We start from the raw sequence: 16,225 nt of genomic DNA on the forward strand, positions 1-16,225 counted from the left end.
ACTTAAGAATGCCAAGAGTTGAAGAAAGTTCAACTTTGGGTATTATAATCAGTGACATTTTGTATGTTATGTATGTTTGTATGTTACAACTAGCATGGCAGGCACAGCAATGAAAAATGGAGAATAATAAATGGAGAAATAGTCTTAAAGGCACAGAATATAATTTTTACCGCAAGAGGGTACATGAAGATGACAACTGCCCCAAACTGCCTTTGTTTGTTGTTAATATATTCACAACAAACAAAGGCATTGTTTGATGATGCTGTGTCCCATGAATGAGTGTGGAATACTGGGAGCTGTCGTCTTCATTACATCCTACTGGACTCCTGTAGAAATCATGTCCATGGGTGAGCTAAACTATTTAAAACTTCTAATAATGGTAGTATGAAGCAGTTTAAGGCTGAAAGTCGTTGAGACTGAGTGATGGACCTTTATTATGACACAGTCAACCACTTTTAATTCTTCCAGCCGTGATGACAGTGGAAGCAGCAGCACTATTTTAACATCCTAAATGCATTCTGTTTTGCTGTCTTCATTATAACATATTAAAGCATTTTTTTAATGTTTACCCTGTTTTCTATAAAACCAAACCATAAATTGAGGGTATATGACATGATTAGCATAGCGACGCTTGACAAGGTCTATGTCACTAGTTAAAATGGTTTTCTCTGTATCGTCTAAACATTCTGTGAAAAATTTGGGATATTGTAAGTACATAATTCGGCAAAATGTATAACTTTTGAGTGTTTTTTTATATTTAGTGAAAAAAAACAACTTATTGTGCCTTTAATCTACAGGGTGGGCCATTTATATAGATACACCTTAATAAACTTATTGGGAATTTCACAAAAAAAAACAATGGTGTGCTTGGTTTTAACCTAACTTTATTCTTTCATGAGTTATTTACAAGCCCCCTCACATATACTAACATATATATCCATATAAATGGCCCACCCTGTATATTATGCTGATATTTTATTCACAAATTATCAGTGAAATCAGTAAACAGTACTGCAGATATTCTGTCATTGCAATCATCATGTCTCATTTCAGAAAACAAAAGAAGTTGCTGCTTTGGTGAAAAACACAGTTTTAGACATTATGCTGTAGTGCCTAGTTGTTATGATCCTTTTCACAGTCAACCGTTTCTTTCTCTCTCTGTTCTCATTAAGCCATTTGGTTATACTAAGGATTTCACTCTGTTTAGTCCTGCAGCACAACACTGTCCTCTAAATGCGTCCCACTTTATGACTTTCAGACCTACCTTAACTTCTTACTCATGACTCCTTTAAAAAACCTGCCCGCAGGAAGCGATGAGAACATACGGCTTTAGAGTTTTTGCACCTTGTGGGCTGGCCTGGACAAGTATGACCCTCTGATCTTTGAGTCAGATCTGCTTTCAGCCAGGCTGACTCATAGTTCTCCCCATATTGACCTGCAGGATAGAAACAACATGCAGTTGGTCACCAAGCTGAAGAAGCATCCTGAGGGTGTGTGATATAATGTTTAGTCATAGCAGCAGAAAGTGCCTCTCTTTAATAACACTGTTTTGAAGGGCTCTATCAGTACACTTATCTTTCTAAGATTTTATTGCCGGATAAAGCAATAGCATAGATATAGATAGATAAATGGAAGGATGGATGGATAGATTTATTTCAACTAGATGCAGTGCTTCCCTCACATTACTTTACTTGGGTGGGCGCCCAGGTAAATTAACAGCCGGCCAGTATTTTGTGTGTTTAATTTTTTTAATATTACCATCCTTTCACACTTTTTTTGGATCTGCCCAATACCAAACATTAGCGATTGATTAATTTGTGGAAAATCTTCTCTCGCCCTACATGTTTCCTAATTCTCGTTGTGTGCGCGCAAGAACTGTCAACGCTCTTACAGACAATCTCACATGCTCTGCAGAGACCTACAGAGACGCGCCTTGTGAGACTTAAAAATGCATCCTTCTGGAGTTTCTCCTAAAATGTCCGGGATTCGGCTTTTGGTTTCGCTTTCTAAGCCATCGTCATTTTTATTTTAAGCCTGATTTATTTTCACTTGGCTTTGCAGCTGACATGTGCACAGCCAAAAGACTGAGAGAAACATAGAATTAATTCTTTGATCTTAACGACTCAGAGAGGACGAAATTACATCTAAACTGGCTGCAAAATATTTGTACACCATTAGAAATTGTTAATTAACTAAATAATCTACACTTTTTATTGTTGTAATCTTTATACTTTTTAGAGATTTTTATTCCATAGATGTTTTTATTTCTTTGTCATTTATTTCTCATTTGTATATTTGTATATTATATGTCATTTGTATATATTTTTTAATTTGATGATGTTGATATATTACATATTTTTTTACATATCTAACATGCTTTGGCAACACTGTACAAAATGGCAGCAGCAGATTTTACCTGTCAGTGGGTGCACATGGCTCCTGAATAGAATAAAAGTAAAACAAAAGTGGATTTCTTTTTTATTTCAACAGTCTTTAAAAAAACAAAAAACCATTGCAAGTATATTTCAAACCTGTGGGAAGCACTGAGATGCCAATTCAATATTTCTCATTAGTTTAAAGGGATAGTTCACCCAAAAATGAAAATGTATACAGTTTTTGCATACGCTCAGGTGATTCCAAACCTTTATGAGATTTTTTTTTTCTGCTGCAACTAAAGAAGATATTTTAAAGAAAGCTGGAAACCAGAAACCATTGACTTCCATAGTAGCAAAAACAAGTACAATGGAAGTCAATGGTTACAGGTTTCCATCTTCAAAATATATTCTTTTGTGTTCAATAAAGAATTCAATAAATTAAGGTAAATTAAGACAGACTTTTCAGTTTTGGGTGAACTATCCCTTTAACTTAAAAAGAAGCAAAAAAAGTAAACTATATAGGCATTAAAAATAAATAAATAAATAAATAAAAGTAATACTGTATATGTCAAAACACACCAAATTGCTATAACTTACACAATTATATTTAAAAAAAATTCCTTGGCATTGTTCATTTAAAAACTGCTCATTTGCAAATCCACTCTTTCAGTCAGAATGGGTAGAGGGTGGCCGACACACTAAGCGCGGGTCTCTGACCGTTGCACTGTCATGTTTGATACACGTCTGTATCTCTAATCTCCCTCACCATCTGTCGAAGCTGTCTGGACCACCTAATCAGGCCGTCCTGCTCCTGGTCATTTCATGTCAAAAGTCCACCGCTAAGATTATTTACATTTATCCCATCAATCTGACTATCCACACAAACACACAGATTTACACATGCTGGAAGTTTTATACTTGCTCTAATATTGTTTTGTAGTGCTGTGACTCTTTCGTGGCATTAATACGGTTTTCAGGATTATGGTCGTATAAATGGTTATCTTAGGTTAGCAGAGAGTCTGTGCAGAGTTAATGGTATTGATGGTTGGACATTTATATACAGTTTATTTGAACAGTTTCTGTGGCTCAGTGGTTAGCACTGTCGCCTCACAGCAAGAAGGTCGCTGGTTCGAGTCCTGGCTGGGTCATTTGGCATTTCTGTGTGTAGTTTGCATGTTATCCGTGTGTTGGCATGGGTTTCCCCTTAAATACATGCACTATAGGTAAATTTAATAAACTAAATTGGCCGTAGTGTATGAATGTAAATTGGTGTGTGTGTGGATGTTTCCCAGTACTGGGTTGCAGCTGGAAGGGCATCCGCTGTGTAAAACATATGCTGAATAAGTTGGTGGTTCATTCCGCTGTGGCAACCCCTGATGAATAAAGGGACTAAGTTGAAGGAAAATGAATGAATAAATGAAATATTAATACATTTGAATTCAATTAAAAAAAAATTTAATATAAAAATGATTTATTTAAAATTTTAGTAGGTATATCTCTTTTTCTGTGACATGATTTATCATAATATACTGGAAACATTTCTTATTACTAGCATTGTGCTTCTTGGTTTTGGGAATCTGTGATATTTTTATCGGGATTCTTATGTAGATGTAGAAATATGAAAAAAAGCAGCTTTTTATTTGAATAAATCGTTTGAACTATTAGAAGTGTCTGATCAATCTCTAAATTGTAAAGCTGGATTATTTTTATAAGAATTTACATAAATTGACAAAAAATAGACTACACACACCCATAGCGGTGGACTAGTGATTTGCAAGTCCAGGTATGGGGTCTCGCATTGAAACTCAAAACATTCTCTTCTCGTAGATATATACATATACCTTTTCTCTGTAGATTATTATTATTATTGTAAATAAACTGCATGTTAAAAGTTTTTTTAATTATATATATATATAATTATATATAATATATATATATAAAGTATATAAACATATTTAAAGTATATTTTCTTCTTAATGTAAAAATTAAATGCAATACATTCACAAATAAAAAAAACAAGTTCTAACTAACTAATTTACAGCCATTTAAACTAAATTAGCCATTTTTTGAATAAATTTTGATATTAATAAAAAAACATTTAAACAAATTTAATTCATGATACATTTTTTTTTCATTCAATCAGTTTTTGAATCGGCAGCTGTTAATTTTCACTGGGCACTGTTATTTTATTTGAACAGACTCTTACTACTTTAACGGTTATATATAGAATTTTACAACATTTGATAGAACATTTATAAAAGAGCTTTATGATTTAATATATGCTTCTGGCCTTGGTCCAGACCCCCCCAATTCCCCAGGGCCCTAAGCAGCTGCTTATCTCACTTATTGTTAAGTATAACCACAAAACAATCATGAGTGAAGATTTATTTGAATCTAGAGGTTGAAAAAAATCATACTGAGAGGAATCATCTTTAAAGACTATCTAAATAAAGGTGTCTATATCAAGTTTTTGATATATTTATAGTAGGAAATTTATAAAATATCCTCAGGCAACACGATCTCTGTGATTACTGATTTTTTTTTTGCATATAGAAAAATCTATAATTTTGACCAAAACAGTGTATTTTGGCTATTGCAATAAATATACCCATGCAACATAATACTTGTTTTATGGTTCCTCTATTATACATATTATACAAATTTAAACTTATTCAGCTAAATTCCCAATTAATTATTTCTAATTTTCTAACTTAAAACAAACAAGAAAACTTTATAACTCTTTTTGTAGTATTAATATTTTCCTACAGTAGTTTTATGATTGCATGATCATCCCAGGCCAGCAGAGGGAAGAAAGGTGAAAGACATAATGTCCTGTTTTTCAAGGCCACAGGAGCCTGTGCAGTGTTAATGGAGATTAAACTTTGAATGATGGCTGAAGAGGAGGAATCATACTTATATACTGCATCTGTGATCTCTTCTTCTGTGTATATATCATGAATCTACTTCAGTTCTTATCCACAAGTCATTTAAAGAAGTTGGTCAAAGACTGAGGTGTCAAGTTTTAAGAATCTGGATGCATTTGCAGATTTCCTTTGACCCGTGATGTCTTTGGTAAGTTGGACTTGATTGCGCTGCAGAAAGCAGAAAGCTCTTCGTGCCAGGAATGGCTATAGAGCACAATGTCATATGAGACTGTTTGGAAACACCTTTTGTTACTGTTACTTGTTAACTCATGCAGGAACATTACTTGAAATCAAAATCACAATAAAAAAACCTAATTATTATAAAGTTATGAGAGGATTTCAATCCAGACAGATGCAATAAACATCTGAAGTAAAAATAATTAGCTCTCATGTGAAAATTACCACCCCTTACAACGCGTGACGTGACAAGACAGAAACATTTAAATACCAGCCACTGCACTCCTAATGTAATGGCATAGGATTTTAATTAAATTAATACATATTGAACCTCTATAACATTATTAATAGGCTACTGAGTGACTGATGTTGTTGGTTTGCATTGAATAATATTCTGACTTTCATTTTCAAACCGTCTGCTAGTTTTTTGTTTTTTTTTTATAATTATTTTTTAGGGTTTTTTCACTTTTAATTTGCATATAAGAGTGAAGGTTACAGACAGGAAAGCATTGGGAGTAGAGAGAGGGGAAGGGTCGGCAAAGGACCTCGAGCCGGGAATCGAACTCGGGTCGCCGTGAGCACCATGGTGCTATATGTCAGCACACTTAACCACTAGGCTATTGGCCCCGACCGTTTGCAAGTTTTTATATTTCAAGATCTGAGGTGAATCTGCTGCTGCTGTCAGTAGTATGGCGATAAATGTAATGGTACCTGAGGTCATCTTTGTCATGTAGTATTTGCTTTTGTGCTGCCGTGACGTTGGAGACAGATTTTCTAAAATATACATTTCATGTGTCGCCGTCACAGAAAGTTAGGACAAAAATATGGAAAAGATCAATTTTATCGCATGTTGCGGTGCAGTGTTGCATGTTAGGACAGAGTGTCTTTCATTTTAAATGATTTCTCAATTGTTGTTTAACAGGGAGAAGATTTTTTAGCACATTTTAAACATAAAAGTTTAAATAACTCATTTCTAATAACTAATTTATTTAGTCTTTGCCATGGTCACAGTGCAATGTTTTTCTACTTATTTTGCAAGACACTAGTGTTAAGCTTAAAGTGCAATTTAAACGACTTAACTTGGTTATTATCAACTTGGCAAGTTATTGGACATGGAGCTAATATTATTGACCTTAAAATTTGTTTAAAAAATTGAAAAGCTCCTTTTATTTTAGTTCAACAAAAAAATAAGACTTTTTCCCTGAAGAAACAACGTTACAGGAAATACTGTGAAATATTTTTTTGCTCTGTTAAAAATAACTTGGAATATATTTGAAGAAGAATAAAAATGTCATGCTTATTATATTAAAAATATTTATAAATAAATAAATAAATATTAATTTATTTACTAATTTATTTAAATATTTATTCATTTACTAACTAAAAACACAAAACAGCTTGTGAGTCCAGTACATCTAGATAAGCTTTTTAAAAGTTTTTATGTCATTTATGTGAAATATATTCTAATGTATTTGTTTATTCTTAAAATACATATGTGAATATTATAATTAATTGAAAAATTTATTTTGGATTTGTGCATAAAGAGGAATATATCTACAGTGTGGCCAAATTGGAAATAAAAATAAAAAGATTTAAGTTTTTATATGCAGATATGAAGATTTCACACATAGGATAAATGGGTCTGTATACTTGAAATGTATTTATTTTAATGTAAATGGAGAGAAAATCAAACAAATATAAACTGTATGGTGTGGTAAAAAAAGGAGTTTGGATGCGAAATGGGTCTCAATAGAAGCACGAGTGAGTCTCTCTTGTCTGCTTTCATCTGAGAGAGATTGGTTGACTGTGAGTTTGTGTCCTCGGGACACTCTCTCTTCTCTTAGTCATGCTGTTTAGCCTTAAAAGCACACATCCGAGCGGCGTCGTGCATTGACTCATATCAGGTGCCGTGTACATCATGTGCTGCTCTGATACAAATACATCAAAGCTCCTTGCCCTCACCTTGGCATCTTATTGAATGAATATATCCTAACAAGGTAGTGTCACAATCACTGAACTGAGTAATGGATCTGCAGCGGTGCAAGGTCTCTGCTCTCCCGACCATGCAGTGTCGTGTGGAGTGGCCTTGCTGAGAGATCTGTTTACATTGAACCCTTACTAGAGCACATCGGCCCACATGACATGACTTATACATCTGTATCCATGGGGCTATTTTAACAAACACACATGATTCTGTATCTATATTTTTATACTGATGATGAGATGGTCAGGTTTAGTTTCACTACATAACATGTAAATATACTGTGACTATTCTTATTGAAAAGTGGTTGAACTGATTTCCTTCTGTAATAACTTTTAAGGATATATGTAAATCCAACTACCTATCTGTTCATCCATACATCCAAAATATGGCTGTCAAAATGAATTGTTTTTTATTGCATCTCAGATGATACTGTATAGGTTCAGCAGGAGACCATTACCGATTATAACATCCTGATGTAATTTGTTTGCATATGGACTATATTGCGATATGGCGAAGAAGGTGCAAGCAATTAAAAAGCTCAAACTTCTTAAAAAGCTGACAACTTTTACGATTCACTGCTTTTATAAGTGATCTGCTGACAGAGAAGCTGATAGATGCAACTTTGAAACGCTTCAGTGTCCATGCATCTGTGTCAATAGTCAGTAAACTGCGCTGATCATTAGAGCCAATCTGTGACTAGAGCTGAACCAGTGACAATATACAACCATATCGCACTGCTACGAGTGTGATATTGCGTTTATACAACAGTTCGACGGCCTAGAGACATTTCTTAGTATTTCTCTGTTGCAATCGGGAAATCACAATAATGAACCCAGAAAAAGCCAAAGCAACGCGATCACTACCAGATTACTGTTGTGTTTGCGATAAGGAAAAACACTAAAAACATGCGGACATTTCTTCTTTCTTTCTTTTTACTGAACTAGTCTGCAGTAATAAAACAGGAGACTCATTAGAAACAAACTGATGGCCAACCAAAAAGTAACTCACTACAATTACTATGGTATAAACACAGCACTGCAACATAAAAGAGAGAGATTGACTTAGAATGTCATTCATCAATTTTAAAATGATTTGATCAGCTTTGGTTTGAAAATACACAGATCTTTTCTCCTCTAGGGGCTTATTTTGCGTCTCTGTCGCCATTTTGTGGATGGACAACATCTACCGTCTTTGCTCTGCTCAGTATGACAGGCTGAAGGATGCCAACGCACTGTATCTCAGAAATTATAAATATTTTAAAATAAGCACTATCCCTATAAATAAACTGCATAGATGCAATCTAAATAACTAATTTTCACTTTAAAAAGCCTCAAAAGTACGTTATGTTGTCCAACAGCAGCAATATTTGTCAAACTGTAGTGAGTTTATTGATCTGTTGTCACTTTATGTGGGTGGACTAATACAGAAGTGTGAGGAGGCTGTAGGAGTTCTGATATTAATGAATATCGCATGGCTATCAGCTAATCAGATTCGAGAACCAGAGAAAACTGTTGTATAAATAAATATTTATATTTAAAAAATTATATCCATTCATCAATCTATCTATTCATCCAACATATATATCCATACAATCAACTATTTAGCGTTTATATCCATCCATGCATCCAATAAATACTGTATATCCATCCATCCATCCATCCATCCATTCAGTAAATTATACATCAATCCAATAAAAATATACGTCCATCAACCCTACCAATATTTATCTAAATATATCCAATAAATGTATCCAACGTCCTTTCCATAAATACTTCCATTCATCTATAAATACAACATATCCATCCATAAATATATCTATTCCAGAAATGTGTCTGTCCATACATTAAATATATCATGTTCATTCATCCACTAAATAAAGTTTGTGTGTGGTATACAGTAATCAGTGATTGCTGGATCCCAGTACCAGTGACCTCTTAAAACACTCACACTGAGCTGGAAGAATTGCTATTTCTAGGCAAGAGTTCATGTAACATTCATGAAGCTCACCTCTTAGAGGAGTTGTGAGGAGTGTTTTTTCTTTTGAAGGAAATGCTCTGTTTGTTGTGAAGTTGAGATGGGGTGGATAAACAGGGCAGACTGCTTAATATTTGATGTTTTACTCTTATGGGCCAAGGAAAGGACACTTTACCATATAGTGTTTTCCTGGACTGAAATTAGCACCAGCTTAGACATTTTTCACTTTGCACTGTAAATGCTAAAGCCCCAAAGAGTGTGATAAATGCTCAGAGTTTTGCCATGTATTTTTAGCCATCTCTGCTCCTGTGTGGAGACTTGCCCTCTGGCCTTGTTTTACTTTACACCTTGTCCTGACCAGACATGATAAAGCAACAAGCGATAAAAGGTTTCTCAGCTGAGCTTACAACTAACCCAGGATTTTTCAGACTGTTTGATGTCAGCGGCCACTCAGGTACCATATGAACCTCTTATTCTGAAACACACAAAGGTCCAATTTTACAGTCATGCCATAGAAGAACCTTTTTTTGTTCCCAAAGAACATTTCAGTTATTAGTTATTGAAACAATGTTATTGTTTAATTGTGTGAAGCTAAACTTAAATGATTAACCCTTTTCCACCCTTAATAGTACTGTATGTAAGTTTTTGACCATTCTAAAGAATAAAAATACCATAGTATGTTTGCAGATGATTAAGAAATATGGCAAGTAAACATTCTTGTTTATCTGAAAAAACAATGTTGGAGTCAGATATTCTGCTTTGAAAATGTGCAATACATGCCATAATGTCTGTCTTTGTCTTGGTCATTTAACCCGCCTAATGTCAATTTAGGCAATTATACTTCAGCACCCCGGGTTGCTGTGATCCATCATGAAGGCTCTCAAAGCATGCGTCCATGACCAAAAATGCAACCTCCAGTGGACAGTAGTAGCCTCCGAAATGAGATGCAGATTCAGAGTTCCACATGAGGTGGTTATTAATTAGCAAATAACATAAGCATTACAAACATAAACATTAGGTGAGCAGGTTACATTGTAAACCCCATGTACTAACAACATGCTACCTGACCAATTTGCTACCAATTTGGCTGTTTGCACCAGATGCAACACGGCAGAATTTTAATAATACAGTCATTCAGAAGCACAGCATATATGTGTACTTACTCACTTAATGGTAAGGACACTTACAAAACGGGTTACAATCTAATTAATACATATTAAACCTCTTTAACATTATTAAATGTAGATGCTGAATCACTGATATGTGTTAGCTTGCACAGTTCTAAACTTACATTTTAAACGTTTTATTTTATTTGATTTTTTTCAAGATCTGAGGGGAACTATCTGCTGCTGCTTTCAGTAGTATGGCAAAAAATGCCATATAAAATGGCATTCAAACTCACTTTATTAGCATTTAACACTAAATAATGAGGTGTACCTGAGGTAATCATTGTCACTTTTCTGTTGTTCAGCTGTAAGACAGAGAAGCCATTTCTAAAATATCAATTTGAGGTGTTGGTTAGAACAAAAACTCATTTTAATATGGAAAATATTCTTTCTATCACGTGCAGTTGCTTTAATTTAGAACATTATTTGTATCAGCCTTTGTTGGTGTCATCAATCTGGCAACCTGCTCTTGCGTGTGTTTTGATCCAGGGGTGCCAAATTCAACCACTGGGTGTCAAACTTACATAATGCGCCCTTAAGATTTTGCAGATGTTAAAATATTGTTCATGGAATCATCAACATCAGTAAACAACCTTTATTTTTATGAGTGCGATGGGAGCCATTTAAACATGTTGGGAAAACAGTAAGGGTGATATTTTTATGCAACATATTTCAAATAACTCGTTGTACTAAAGATAAATCAGTTATTGAAATATTTGATGTATTGTATTGTGTATTAATATCTTATAGAATCATTCTCAGTGCCATTGCTTCCATACATCCATTAAAATGAATATACATTTAGTAAATCCAATAAATGGTGTCATCCATCTATACAAAAAATCCATTGATTAATCCATCCATCCTTCAGTTTAATCAATAAATATATCTTTCAATTCATCAGAGAAATATGCATTTCCCTCACGTCATTCATTCATTCATATATTCATTCATTCATTCATTCATTCTTTCATTCATTCACTTAATAATAAATAAATTCATCCATCCAAGAAGTATATTTATCCATCTATCCATTAAATAAATATATCCATCTATCCAATAAGCATATACATTCATCTATTCATTCGACCATTCAGTAATTGTACACATTCATTCATTCATCTGCTCACTCACTCACTCACTCACTCACTCACTCACTCACTCACTCACTCACTCACTCATCATTCATTCATTCATCCGCTCACTCAGTCATTCATTTATTCAATCATTCATTCATTCATCCACTCAATTACTCACTCATTCATTCATTCGCTCACTCACTCATTCATTCATTTATTCATTCATTCATCCGCACAATCACTCACTCCTTCACTCATTCATTCATTCATCTAAAATCTGTTCTTTTTCTTCTATTTTTGTAGCAGTTTTATTGGTTGTCTAAACTGTTATACTCTATAGTTATGTCAGTCCATTATGAATTGTCAAATTCTTCTGCTCTTGCACCTCTGGTTTAGGCTTCTGCTTACATAGGGTGTGAATGAGTCCTTAAAATGACAGAGAAAGTGTGTGTGTGTGTGTGTGTGTGTGTTTGTGTGTGTGCGTGTGTGCGTGTGTGTGTGTGTGTGTGTGTGTGTGTGTGTGTGTGTGTGTGTGTGTGTGTGTGTGTGTGTGAGAGAGAGAGAGAGAGAGAGAAAGAGCATGGTGGCAACAGAAGCCGGTCCAGATTGAGTGTGGTGCTCTTGGGTTTAGTGCAAATCCTCTAGGGCTCGTGGGCAGTGTGGAGGTCACAGGAGAGAAGCCCAGCGCTGGTGCTCTGCCTGCCAATCAGAGGGATTCTCAGCAGCAAATGGGATCCAAGGCTCTCAATTTGGCCAAACTGCTCTCCGGTTTGGGGACTGAACTGTTGAGTGTGTTCTGCCAGGGAGCAAGAGAGAGAGATCACGTGGACCAACCAGACCACCATGTCAAAATTAGAGGAAGCGCTTGGACAGACGGTCCACTGTCACTCAGCCTGTCTGCCCTTTGGGGACAGAAGCTGGCTATGGTGAATATGGATCCTCAAAATTGAGTATTTCAGTGACCCGAATGTTTGGGTTCAGTTTTTTATGTTCATGGACTGACCTCTTAATTTGAAGATAGTTTCTGAGCACACATTATATTTTAAAATTGGGAAGGTCACTGGTTTGAGTCCCAGCTGGACCAGGAGGCCTTTCTGTGTAAAATAGTTTGTTCTCCCTGTGTTTGCATGGGTTTCCTCCTGTTTCCCCCACAGTCTAAAGGCATGGTTTAGGTTTATTGGCCTGTTAATCAAGCTAAACTGGCCATAGTATGTGAACAGGAAAGTGTATGGGTGTTTCCCAGCACTGAGGGTTGCAGCTGGTAGGGCATTCCCTGTGTAAACAATACCTGGAGTAGTGGGATGTTCAATCTGCTGTAATGACCCCCAATAAACCAGAGAATACTTTAAGCCTAAGGAAAATGTGTACTGTTATATATATTTTATTTTATTTTATTATTAATATTTTAATCTGTTTTATTTTAATTTTAAAATTTTTAATGTATTTTTTATTTAATTTTTTTAATTTAATTTTTAATTTAATTTATTTATTTATTTATTTATTTCCATTTCGTACATTTTTTTACATTTTTATTTTATTTTATTTTATTTTATTTTATTTTGAATGTCAGTGAAATAGAGAATACCAGCTGCAAAATCAGATGCTCATGAATCAAAAGCATATTTCACTTTAATTATGTTTTATAAATCATATAAATACAGGACATACAGTAATGTGAAATTGTAAGGGGTTCCCAAACTTTTCAGCCACGACCTCCAAAATTACAATGCATGTGACTCGTAACCCCCAATATTATAATATCCTTATAATAGGTGGTTAAGTATATACACACAACGGCGCACACATACCAATAGACCCACGTCTAGTCATCATTTAATCTTGAAGAACACCACTCTGAGACCATCCTCCATGTACAGTAATGGACTGTATTTATTTTTGATGTATGTGAGTGCCATAAAGGTGTCAGAAAGTTTAACCTGGTGCCATAAAAATTTATGTGCTGTGTTTTTAATCTTACATAATCACCCCAGAGGGCACAAAAATTGTAAGGCTGATGGCTTTTTATTTACATGTTGTTTTTTCAATGTAACTATTAACTACTATTTTTTTCTTCTGTAGGTTATGCAAAAATAATGGTAATTGTAATAGTTTAATAAAATTAATTAGATTTTTGTAAATCACCAAGCGACCCCCTGTGATGGTCCCGTGACCCCCACTTTGGGAACCACTGAGGCTGTAATTTAACTGTCTGGACCAAGTTTGGTGAAAAGTTTGAACTATTTTATTTTATTTATCTTCCTCAAATTCAGAACAATCTCAGATGAATCAGCAAATATTCACCTGTATTTTACTGCAGAGCACCGATAGACTCCTGTAGGGACTCTCGATGCATCATTGTAGAACTTGTTGGGTCTTAAGGCTCTCGTAATGGGATTTTCCTGTTCTCGCTGTGAGTGTGCACTTCAGACTCTCTTGTCTCCTCAGTTTGACAAGAGACAGCAGCAGGAACATCAAACTGGAAGGTGATACTCCTTCCTGAAGGCCACATTGGTTACATAAATCACCCAGTGACAGCACTAAAACAAACCTTCTGCATTTCTCTGGAGATCGCCTGCTTACAGTAGCTCTATAGATTCTGTCCCAAACCGGGAAAAAGTGGGAGAGGACTAGTACTCCTACTCTCCATATTACTTTGTTTTCTGGATTTGTTGTTATTGTAAAATCATGTATTCGATCACTAGATGCTCTTTTGTACACATACACACATACAAAATAAAATTTAGGGTTCAGGGTGGTTTAAATCCTCTAAATGTAAGAATCAGCCATATACATAGTGATGCTTAACAGCACACTGGACTAATTATGGAGACAATGCTTTTTATGAGAGCATTACAGCTATCAGGGCCAGTATGTCTTGAGGGTTTTTGCTTCTTGTGCTAATTTATTCTAGCAGACGTCTCTTGTGAGACAAGTGTGATCCATATGGGTGAGAATGGGTTACATGTTTCTCCTTTCTTCTCTTTCTTGCTTACACACTACATAGTCTTATACTGTACTAGTGTAAGTCATTATATCCTTGTGCTGAGAGGATAGTTACATATGGCACATTTATGATATGCTTTGCCTTTAGTTTAAGAAAATTATAGTTATCAGGGACTAGAGAAGACACCTAAGCTCAGATGTGTACAATTTTTGCTCCATCAAGTAAACAGCAAAGCATGTCCTTAATTTATACTGTGGAATATAATAAAAAACTCTTCTGGGAAGGCTTTCCGGAAGGTTTAAGAGTATATTTATGGGATCATTCTTCTTCCTTTTTTTGTTTTCATTGATTTAATTATATTACAAAAGCCTGCAAACAGTACAGAATATTACGTTATATGATATTTCAGAATGTACTTTCCCACCCCAACATTTGTTAAATTAAAATGACATTTAATATAAATTTAATACTATAAAAATACAAATACTATATATATATATATATATATATATATATATATATATATATATATATATATATATATATATATATATATATATATATATATATATAAACATTATTACATAACATTTTTTAATTAGTCATCTTTCCAGACATCAATATTTTATCTATCCATTTATAAAGCGACTGAAAGGAGACCACACTTTTTAAAAGTCTCTGCTTTACCTCTGATTACTGTATTAATTGTGCAAGAACAGGTCTTTGGGTGTTTTTCCATATCAAAGCTATAACACGTTTAGCTTGTATAAAGCTGAAATTTATACAGGTTTTTTTTTGCATTTTCTGACACATTTTCAGGATATACAGTTGAAGTCAGAATTATTAGCCCCCGTGTTTGTTTTTTCCCCAATTTCTGTTTAACGGAGAGAAGATTTTTTTAAACACATTTCTAAACATAATAGTTTTAATAACTCATTTCTAATAACTGATTTATTTTATCTTTGCCATGATGACAGTAAATAATATTTGACTAGATATTTTTCAAGACACTTCTAAACAGCTTAAAGTGACATTTAAAGGCTTAACTAGGTTAATTAGGTTAACTGGGCAGGTTAGGGTAATTAAGCAAGTTATTGTATAATGATGGTTTGTTCTGTAGACTATCTAGAAAAAATATAGCTTAAAGGGGCTAATAATTTTGATCTTAAAATGGTTTTAAAAAAATTACAAACTGCTTTTATCCTAGCCGAAATAAAACAAATAAGACTTTCTCCAGATTAAGAAATATTATCAGGCATATTGTGAGAATTTCTTTGCTCTGCTAAACATCATTTGGAAAATATTGAAAAAGAAAAAAAAATCAAAGGGGGGCTAATAATTCTGACTTCAACTGTATATGTAATTAACAAAGTTTTGGTTCCAAAGGAACATTTTCTCCAGCCATTACACAAACCACACCAAGCACCTCCTTCCAAAACAACAGCATCTCTCCACACTTTCACGTACAGTAAAACAGAGTTCCACTTTCATCTTTACATTTTGTGCAGTAGTCTGAAATATTAGGGTTAATCCGACATCATTTTACAGGTGTAATGTAAGTCTTCATCATCCATTTGTATTGCAGTATTCTACATCTGGTAT

At 34.4% G+C, this 16,225-nt stretch overlaps 1 protein-coding gene across 12 annotated transcripts in view; it reads left to right on the plus strand.

Moving 5' to 3' along the window:
* The window catches only part of tjp1a (tight junction protein 1a), a 186,034-nt gene that overhangs the window by 11,236 nt on the left and 158,573 nt on the right, over positions 1-16,225 (plus strand). The gene's annotated exons all lie outside the window — the stretch shown is intronic.

The sequence above is a fragment of the Danio aesculapii genome, chromosome 7 (assembly GCF_903798145.1).
Source record: "Danio aesculapii chromosome 7, fDanAes4.1, whole genome shotgun sequence".
NCBI lineage: Eukaryota > Metazoa > Chordata > Actinopteri > Cypriniformes > Danionidae > Danio > Danio aesculapii.